Genomic DNA, 10314 nt, shown 5'->3' on the forward strand with positions numbered 1-10314 from the left:
GAAGCCAGGTGTGTTTCTTGCAGACAGCAAATGGATGGCTTGTGTTTTTTAATCCAGTCAACCAATCTATGTCTCTTCAGTGGGGAATTCAAGCCATTAACATTTATTGAGATAATTGATAAGTGTGGTAGTATTCTATTCGTCTTATACTCTACTCTCTTATGAGAGTCCATTGCTTAGTTTTATCTTTTGCATCAGTGTGGAGGTTTGGTTCTGTCCTTTAATTTCTGAGTTTTTACTTTGCTGCTGATCCATTGTGGTGGTCAGTGTGCAGAACAGGTTGAAGTATTTCCTGTAGAGCTGGTCTTGTTGTGGCGAATTTCCTCAATGTTTGTATATCCATAAATGATTTGATTTCTCTGTCAATTTTGAAGCTTAGCTTAGCAGGGTACAGAATTCTGGGCTGGAAATTGTTCTGTTTAAGTAGATTAAAGGTAGATGACCATTGTCTTCTTGCTTGAAAAGTTTCATTAGAGAAGTCTATGGTCACTCTGATGGATTTGCCCCTGTAGGTCAACTGGCACTTACTCCTGGCAGCTTGCAGAATCTTTTCTTTTGTCTTGACTTTGGACAGGTTCATCACAATGTGTCTTGGAGAAGCTCGGTTAGAGTTGAGGCGACCTGGGGTCCGATATCCCTCTGAAAGCAGTGTGTCAGAATCTTTGGTGATATTTGAGAAATTTTCTTTTATAATATTCTCTAGTATGGCTTCCATTCCTCTAGGGCATTCTTCTTCCCCTTCTGGAATTCCTATAACTTGTATGTTGGAACGCTTCATAAAGTCCCATAATTCTGACAGTGAACGTTCTGCTTTCTCTCTCTTCTTTTCTGCCTGTTTTACTATCTGAGGTATCTCAAAAACTTTGCCTTCTACCTCTGAAATTCTTTCTTCTGCATGGTCTAACCTGTTGCTGATACTTTCCATTGCATCTTTAAGTTCCCTGATTGACTGTTTCATTTCCTTCAGCTCTGCTATATCCTTTTTATATTCTTCATATCGTTCATCTCTGATTTGATTCTGTTTTTGGATTTCCTTTTGGTTATTTTCCACTTTATTAGCAGTTTCCTTCATTGTTTCCATCATTTCTTTCATTGTTTTCAACATGTGTATTCTAAATTCCCTTTCTGTCATTCCTAACATTTCTTTATAGGTGGAATCCTCTGCAGTAGCTACCTCATGGTCCCTTGGCAGGGTTGTTCTGGACTGGTTCTTCATGTTGCCTGGAGTTTTCTGCTGATTCTTCCTCATGGGTGATTTCTTTTATCTGTTTCCTTACCCTAATTTTCCTTTCACTTCCTCTTGCTCTTTAAGTTCTCGTGCCTGTGGACTAAGGGTTACAGGACCAAAAGGGTGAGAAGGTTTAAGAGCAAAAAAGGGATGAAAGAAAGGAGGACCGAGTGATAAGGAAAGAAAAGGAAAATAGAGAAAGGATAGGGGGTGGGTAAAAGGAATATTGACAAAAAGAAGAGAGGCACAGAAAGAGACAGAGCAATATAGGTGTACAGTAGGGTACTTTGATACAACCTTAAAAAAAAACCACCTTCTGGGGGTGCCCAGTTGGGTGGTTCCCTTGAGGTCAGCAGCTCTTTGCTAACCTGATCCGACACAGTACCCCACCTCCACCAAGTAGAGAGGAAAGACAAAAATGCTATAAATCAAACCAAAACAAGCAAACAGAAAACTTTACGGGATAAAATTGGCTGGAAAAACCAAATAATAGCGGTAGAAACACTAACAAAAATGAAGTTCTAATTATTGAAATAGGCAGCAATGGGAAATTATAATTAAACTAGAAAAATTGAGAAAGAAAAAGGATCTGTATGGAAAAGGTTGAACTTAAAAAACAAAACAAAAATCCACAACATCAAAATAAACAAAAAAACAACCAAACCAAAAAAAAAAAAAAAAAAAACACAACCAAAAACAAAGCAGTATGCATATGTTATTGAATATTGTCTGGGCAACACGTGGTCTTCTGGGGTATAAGATGTTAATCACAGTTCTGATACAACTGGAGGCTGCTAGTTTCTCAAACCCCAGCAGGTAGACACCCTAAATCTCTCTTCAGCCCACTTAAAAGGCACTTTGAACTTGTTCACTTACTGAGCAGAAGCTTTCTCAGGGAAGTGCTTGTCGCTGGAATCACTGCTGAAGTGGCTATCCACTTACCCTGTGTGTCAAAACTGGTCTCCTTCTGCCCCCAAGGGTTAGGGCTGCAAGGCGGCTCAGACCCCGCCCTTAGGCTACTTGGTCGCTGGGTTACCAGCTCCCACCCAATTCCAGCTCTGCGACCATGAGGGCGGAGCTTACCGGGGCAGATCGCTCACAATGTCTGCCTGTGACCCAGAGACAAACACTATTAGCTCTGTCTGGCTCAGCGGCTCAGACTGGGGCCCTAGACAAAGGCCAAAGTTCTCCGCACTCCCGCTCAGGCTCTCCCCAAGGCAGTTCAGCTGAGTGCCAAGTCCAAAGACACCAAAACAGTTCACAGGTAAGGCCTTTCTGGTTTGCAGTCTCGCTGCTACTGAACTTACAGTTGCAGGCGGGTTTAGACGGATTGAACACACGCTACCACTTGCCAGTTTTCCACTGTTTTAGTCCTCCTTTTGGGGTCCAGAAGTCTCTCGCTGCCTCCCTGTATCCTCTCAGGGGTGATGATAGGCAGATCCCACCAGCCAGAGATGCCTGGAGTCCTATCTCCCCAGACTCACGGTGCCCAGATGCAAGGAAGCTGTTACTCGGCTGCCATCTTGCTCCGCCTCCTCCAGGGGTTTATTTCTTAAATGATGTTGGGTCTTCAGTGCCTCAAGTTAGGAGGCAGGTGATGTCAGTGTGTCCCCTGGTTGGGGATCCGCTCAGTCAAGGGCGCCATTTAATTTTTTTATAGATTCCAGTTCTTAGTAAAATCCTCCACACTTTAAAATATATTTTTATGATCATTTCAATCACAGTTATTTTAAAGTCTGAGTCAGATAAACTTGATATCTGGATTGAATGCACTTCTCTTTCCATTGTCTTTTTTTTTTTCTTTCTCTTAAATTTTGGCCATTGGTCATATTTTCAGGTATGCCTGATAATTTCGCATTGAATGCTGGGTATTGTGTATAAAAAATTATACAAGATCTAAATGGTGATTGCCTTCCTATAGAGAGGATTTAATTTTATTTTGGCAGCAAATCACTTTCATCAAATCAGGAATTGAGCTGATTGGAGCTGAGTTTCAGGGGTGTTTATTTGTTTTGTTTCTTGACAGAGTCTTCTCCTGTCACCCTGTCACCCATGCAGTGGTGTCATCAGAGCTCACAGCCTCAAATTCCTGAGCTCAAGTGATTCTCCTGCCTCAGTCTCCTGAGTAGTTGGGACTACAGGAGTGTGCCACCATGCTGGCTAACTTTTTCTATTTTTGGTAAAGACAGGGTCTTGCTCTTGCTCAGTCTGGTCTCAAATTCCTGGTCTCAAGCGATTGTCTTGCCTCAGCCTCCCAGAGTGGAACCCCTGTACCTGGCCAAGTTATAGGTGGTTTTTTTTTGTTGTTGTTTTATTGTGGGTTTTTTTTTTTTTTTTTTTTTTTGAGACAGAGTCTCAAGCTGTCACCCTGGGTAGAGTGCTGTGGTGTCATAGCTCAGAGCAACCTCCAACTCTTGGGCTTAAGCGATCCTCTTGCTTCAGTTTTTCTATTTTTAGTTGAGATGGGGGGGTCTCACTTTTTGCTTAGGCTGGTCTTGAACTTGTGAGCTCAGGCAACTCACCGGCTTCGGCCTCCCCAAGTGCTGAGATTACAGGCATGAGCCACTGAGCTTGGGCAAGTTTTTGGTTTTATAAGGATTATTTTATCTGTACTTTACCCTTGCTCCTGGTAGGTGTCCTTTTAGTGGTCGCCGTTAAAAGTCCGGAGTGCTTAGCAGGACTTCTGTTTTTTGGAGGGTCCTGAACTTCGAGTTCATCTTCCTAGGACCTTGAAACAACTAAAATCTAGTTCATAAGCTGTTTGTTGTGTGGTTGCTTAGTTTCTTGCTTCTTGGACTGTGCGTGCTTAGTTTAGAATTAGAGCAATGCCTTGAAGGGAAATTACACAAAGAATGTGGGGCCCACTCCTCTAGGGTGCTGGCTCCTCAAATCCTTTCTGTTTGATAGACATGAATTCTACTTTTCATCTCACTAGTTCAGCGAGACTCTTGCAGCCCTGGGTCATCTTATTTGTTTGTTTGGCCTCTATGGCACAGAACATTCCTTGTGGAAAATAGAAGTAGCAGTTGTCTGGCTCATCTCAATATATTTCATTTCTCTCCGGGATCTTGACTCATTAATTAAGTACTGGTGGCTTTGGTTACTCTCTGTTGTTTTTATAGCTTTTTTTAATCTCTGTTTGAGGGAGGATTGCTTTTTCCTGCCCTAAGGTGGTTTTTATGGGAGAGTAAGTCTGATACAATCTACCCATTCAGAGGTGGAAGTAGATGTTTCTCATTTCTTCATTTCTATGTTCCCAGAAATCTGCATGATGCAGAGGGAATTCTCTCCCACGCAGGGATGGAAGGCTTCTCGGGTCGCGCGTGCATCTTCTCAGCCTTGTTGCTTTATTTGCCCTTTGACCTTAAGTGGATTTGGAGACTTTTGACAATTTGGTCACAGATTCTGTAAATTTCCATCAGTCCCTGAGGACCCGAAGTTTCTCAAACTGATGTCTGGGGAATGGAATGATTTTCCTTGGCCCACTTAGCAGCTGGGAGCATGGCTGTTGGTAGCATTAGATGATTCTTCAAGAGTGGACAGGGGTTAGTCTGGAAGAATCCACTAGGATAAAATACAGATTTGTGTCATTCAAAAATCAATAAGGAAAATGAGCTTGAATACATAATTCCTGGTTAAGATATGGCTGTTGCTGTGCCTAGGGCAATGGTGTTCACAGGATACCATAATAAAAATAGCATTGTTTTTAAACCGAAGAGGAATGACACATGGGCATCTAGATTTTAGGATACTATGAAGTAACCATGAAGATTCCGCTATGTAGGTTTTACCGCATCCCTTGCTGCCTTCCCGCTCTTCTGAGGAAAGGAGAAGTAGTTCTTCAAATCCTGCCTGTGAAGAAAGAGGTTCTGAGCATTTTCAGCCTTTTCCAAGGTCCACAATGTAAAAGTCTAGCACTGCAACCTGCTGTTTCCATTTTTTGTCTATCGGGAGCTTCTGTTTTCTTAAGTTGTTGAGGTTCCTTTCAGCAGATGAAGTTATCAGTCATCATGAGCTTTTGTTCTTATGAGAAAAATTTTGGCCTTGATAAGAACAAACAACTCTCTGCAATTTTCAGAAAATGACCTTTGCCTTGTTTTCTACAAGTATTCAAAAACCGCTCCTTGCTTAAAGAACTTTTTGGAAACATGTCTCCTGCCTTCTGATTATGCTGTCGTTAAGACTATGGAAATATAGACATTTGATTGTGAGCAGAAAGTGTTTTCAATATTTTAAAAACTAATTTATTTTAACGATTAATTTCTGAGTCTGGTGGAGCAACTCAGCCTATGGGAGACAGACGGAGAGGAAGCATTGCCCGGTCTGGGTCCTGGGGTTTGCTCCCGGTCTGGGTCTTGGGGGGTGGCTCCCAGTCTGGGCTGGGGGTCGCTGGAGAGCGCCTAGTCCAGTGGACCTTCCCACGGACGCTCTGGTCAGGTGAGGGACGGAGCACCTGCTCACAGATGTGGTGATGAACACACCGTCTCCCTATTTTGTGACTTTAAAGAGACAAAGAGTTCTACATTTTATTTAACAGACAACAAATAAAGGCAAATGCAAACAGCACCTCTATCTCGGGAGAGAGCTGTGTTCAGAAATGCCTCCAGGTGAATTCTGATTATCTAAGAGATGTCTCTGTTAGAAGTCAGACCACACAGCACTCAGCGACACTGTACAAAGGAAAGTGGCTACTGTCCTTTAATGAAGTCCTATCACCCGGCCCTCTGTGCCAGCACTGCCAAGGGTGTGAAGCCTGCTTTGCAGCTGAGCCTGTCCAGCTCTGTCTGTTATTGCTAAGGAATTTCAGCATCCCACAGGAGATAAACAATAATGGGAATAAAAAGACGCCGGGACTGGTGACACCTTGACATTTAGAGAGAGCTTGAAAAGAAATGAGGAGCAGTAGCACCAAGAAAAATGGTGGCACACATAAGTATGATTCTGATTTTGTGGCAAATAGAATCTCCCCAATTGTCGAAATAGAATTTCAAAGCTACCTCCTTTTAGAAGTTTTCGGGTTGTCCCAGCCCGGAGCAAACTCCTGGCTACTCTCATTCAGCATTTATATGGTGCTGTCAGCACACAGGCTTGGGAGCTCCGTGTGTGTCAACTTTTTATTTCCAGGGTGCAAGTTCCTCCATGGGAGATGCGATGTCCACAGCCACTTTGTGCCTCTGCAGCTCCCAGGAAGTTGCTTTAAATCAAGTAGCTTATGTGATCTCTAGCAAATCACATGACTTTTCTAAGCCCCACTTTGCTCATCTGTAAAGAGAGGATAATGATACCATTTACCTAACTGGGGTTGGGTGAAGATTAAATAAAATACCTCCAGTAAACTGTGTGGTATGATGCTTGGCACATAATGATATTCTAAGAAATATTGCACGTGGGTAAATTGATGTGTATTATATGTGACATATATATACTTACATCTATGCCCATATATATATACACATACACACATCTATATATACACGTGTGAATATTGATGTGCCATCTCAGGGCTCCCTGGCTAAGGTGAAGGAAGAACAAGCAGGGCCTGGTACACTTTCTAAACAAATATCCTCTTTCTCTCTCCCTCTCTATCTCCAGCAGCAGTTCTCAACCTGTGGGTCATGACCCATAGGAACAGTGTTAAAGGGCTGCGGCCTTAGAAGAAGGTTGAGAACTACTGATCTACAGTATTTAGCTTTTTACCATATTCTCCTCCTAAGGGAGCCTGGCTAAGAGGTAGATAAATTAGACAAGAAATCATGTTCTGCAACACGTTTATAAAGGTTTTCTTGTCATGTTAGAGAACCTTTCTAACAGCAAATCGTGCTGCCTGCTGCCGTTGCCTTGGTTGTGGCAGAGCCACTGTTGAATGATTTCAATGTCAAGGCCTTGCGTTTATAGACTCGTCTTTCCCACTCAGCAAAGGCTTCTGATTGACTGAGGACACTAGAATGAGTTCAAGAACATCTTTGGTGCAGTGTAGAGGTGGGAAGCTTGGCACATGTTGCTAGGGTACCTCTTTCTGGGTTTCTAGGGTAACTGTCATCTCAGCCTCCTTAGAGTTGTCTTCAGCATGATGACAGTCTCTTCAGTGCCTGGAGGTCTGCCCATCATTCTTGTCTGACCTTCCTTCCTTCCTCACTGCCTTTCTTTCCAACGCTTACCCACTGGGTTCCACTTCCTCAAGCCACTGTCTGGGACATCATCTCACACTCCTGGTTTCCAAAGGCAGCATCTCCCACCAGACCTCCGGGCAGCTCTTCTCGTAGTGTTGTTGAACACTGTTTAGTGCCTGTTCCTTTAAATGCTCTGCCCTCATTGGCTCCTCTGGAATTCTACTTGTCTTCCTTGTCACCTTAGCTGGTTCCCACCTCTGTCTTTTAAATATCAGCATTCCCCAGGGTTCTGCCCTGAGCTACATTTTTTTCTTGCTCTATATTTCTATTCCCACTTGAATCAATCCACTCAAATGCTTATTAAAATAATGGGTCAATGCAGAAAAGTCTAGTGAAAAAAGTACAAAATGTCACACAAATTTCTAGACATAAACATTTGTCATCTTTTTAGCTATATTTATGCATATAGTTGCATAGTTTTATAAAAATGGGATCATTCTGTACATGTTTCGTAGCCTGCTTTTTAAAAGTTCAATAATATGGTTTGAATACACTGACGGTCAATACAGGATTCTTGTCATCATTTCAAGGGTACCACATTGTATTAATCTGCCCGGGCTGCCATAACAAAGTATCACAGACAAGATGGCTTAAACCACAGAAATTTTATTCTAGCCTGAAGGCTAGAAGTCTTACATCAAAGTGTCAGGAAGGCTGTTTTCTTCCGAGGTCTCTGTCGGCTCGTAGATGGTCGTCTTCTCTGAGTCTTCACACTGTCTTCCTTCTCTGCTTGTCTGAGACATTGAATGAGGGCCTACCTTCTTTACAGGCCCTGTCTCCAAATATAGTCAATCTGGAGGTGCTGGGAATTCACTTTCTGAATTGGGGGGTGGGGCATAATTCAGCCCATAGAGCGTGCATGTGCGTGCACACACACACACTGCAGCCATGAACTCCTGAGCTCAAGTGATCCTCTTGCCTCAGCCTCTTGAGTAGCTGGGACTAGAGGCACACACAACCACACTGGCTGTTTATTTATTTATTTTTTTTCTTTTAGTGATAGGGTCTCACTATGTTGCCCAGGCTGGCTCAACTTCTGGCCTCAAAAGATCCTCGCATCTCAGCCTCCAAAGTGTTGGAATTATAGGCGTGAGGCACATGCCTGGCCAGCACATATGCTTTTAAAAGCAATTCTTCATTTGTGGTCATTTGAACAATACCATGATAATGGGCTTTTATCCTTAGTTTGGAAATTTCTTTTCATCTCTTTGATTTATGGTGAGTAGAGTTTCAGTAAAGGTCCAGACCAAATGCCAGCTTCCCCTTGAAACTGACTGCAAGCCTTAAGCTGGGCCACTATGGTCTACTGTCCGCATAATTACTGTGGCAATTATTCCACTCTACCCTGTGGCAAGTTACACTTCTGTCATCACAGTGTCACGAACTGTTCCTCTTCTCCCTCTGTGTCCACATGGTCTATGTGTATGCCTGGGACGCTGGAGATGGACAAAGTTCACCAACATTACCCACGTTCACCTTGGGTACCCAACACTTGTAAGGTTCAACTTTACATTTCTTTTCTTTTTTTTTTTTTTTTTTGGCAGTTTTTGGCCAGAGCCGGGTTTGAACCCATCACCTCTGATATATGGGGCCAGCGCCCTACTCCTTGAGCCACAGGCACCGCCCAACCTTACATTTCTTATGTCATTTAGGATTCTTTCGTCTCTTTTTCTTCTTGGATCTCTCCATGCATAGATATATTTTTAGTCTAAATAGAGTTTTCAAAGTTTTGCCTCAAATTCACTGAATGTCTGTGTAACTCTAGATGGCTAGATTTTTCGCACTGTTAAGACACCAAGGTAAAAAAAAAATGGAATTTTTATTACCTACTTTCCTTTTTGGCAAAGAGGATGATAAATATTTAGTGGAGAAGAGCTGTCTGAGATGAAGTAACACAGTGAGTTTGCTGGTGGTGATGGTTTTACATGTGGATAGAACCACGGGGGACCTGACAGCACTAATGTGTAACTTAACACTTCACCCCATGCACTCCTTCCCTGGGAATTAATGTGTGTTGTTTCTTTTTAGGTGTTCCTTTTAACCTGTGCTTGATAGCTCTGATACTTTTCCTAAACCTCAGGGATTGACATTGCCAACAAAAGATTACTGGACATGTGAAGAACCAAGAAAATGTGACCCTCAAACAAGAAAAAAAGCCAATGAATAGGAATCAACCATGAGTTACCCCAGGCATTGGAATTAGCAGATAAGGACTTCAAAAGTGTACGTTCAGGACAATTGGGTCTTAAAGGAAAATATAATCATAATAAATAAACAGATGGGCAAAACTTAACAAGAAAGAGAAACTCTAGAAAGGAACCAAATGTAAATTCAACAACTGAAAAAATGATTTAAACCTAGAGAGAAGTCTATATTAGAACAAATTAAATGTCTCTTAAAGTGAAATATTATAGGAATTATAGAAAGTTACAAATATGAAAATTTTTAGAAAATGTATTTACACTCTTTTTTATTGAATCATGTATAATCAAGAATATTCCCAACATTTTTATATCCAAAATAGAAATAATCTTCAAATGTATGTAGATGTTAGTGGGAGAACAAGGATACACACTTCCCCCCCAAATTAACAATCAGGCTATTGATTCCCCATAGAAATCCTCATAATCAAACACTCTCATAAAGATCTCAATTATCTTTTAAAAGAAAACAATATAACATAGTGAAAACTGCCAAGTGAGAAAGGCAAAATAAAAAGAATACAATTAACACCTGCATAAGAATTTACTATTTACAGGGCATTTTTATGCTTTTTTTTTTTTGATCTTATAACCAGCCTTTGAGGTAGGTAGTTTCAGTTGTCCATTTTAATGTGGTTTTTATTCTCCAGATATGGCAACAAGGATACCAAGAAAAGTTTGTCCTTGGATCTGGTTCCTCAGTATTAATAAATAA

General features: G+C 41.7%; 1 long non-coding RNA gene across 1 annotated transcript in view; it reads left to right on the top strand.

Annotated features, from left to right (window-relative positions):
• Positions 1-10016, top strand: part of LOC128586377 (uncharacterized) — a 91815-nt gene extending 81799 nt beyond the window's left edge. The window contains exon 5 of the long non-coding RNA XR_008380226.1: positions 9427-10016. This is a non-coding gene — a long non-coding RNA (uncharacterized LOC128586377). The remainder of the gene's footprint in view (positions 1-9426) is intronic.
• The last annotated feature ends 298 nt before the right edge of the window (positions 10017-10314 follow it).

Source organism: Nycticebus coucang, chromosome 5 (assembly GCF_027406575.1).
Source record: "Nycticebus coucang isolate mNycCou1 chromosome 5, mNycCou1.pri, whole genome shotgun sequence".
NCBI lineage: Eukaryota > Metazoa > Chordata > Mammalia > Primates > Lorisidae > Nycticebus > Nycticebus coucang.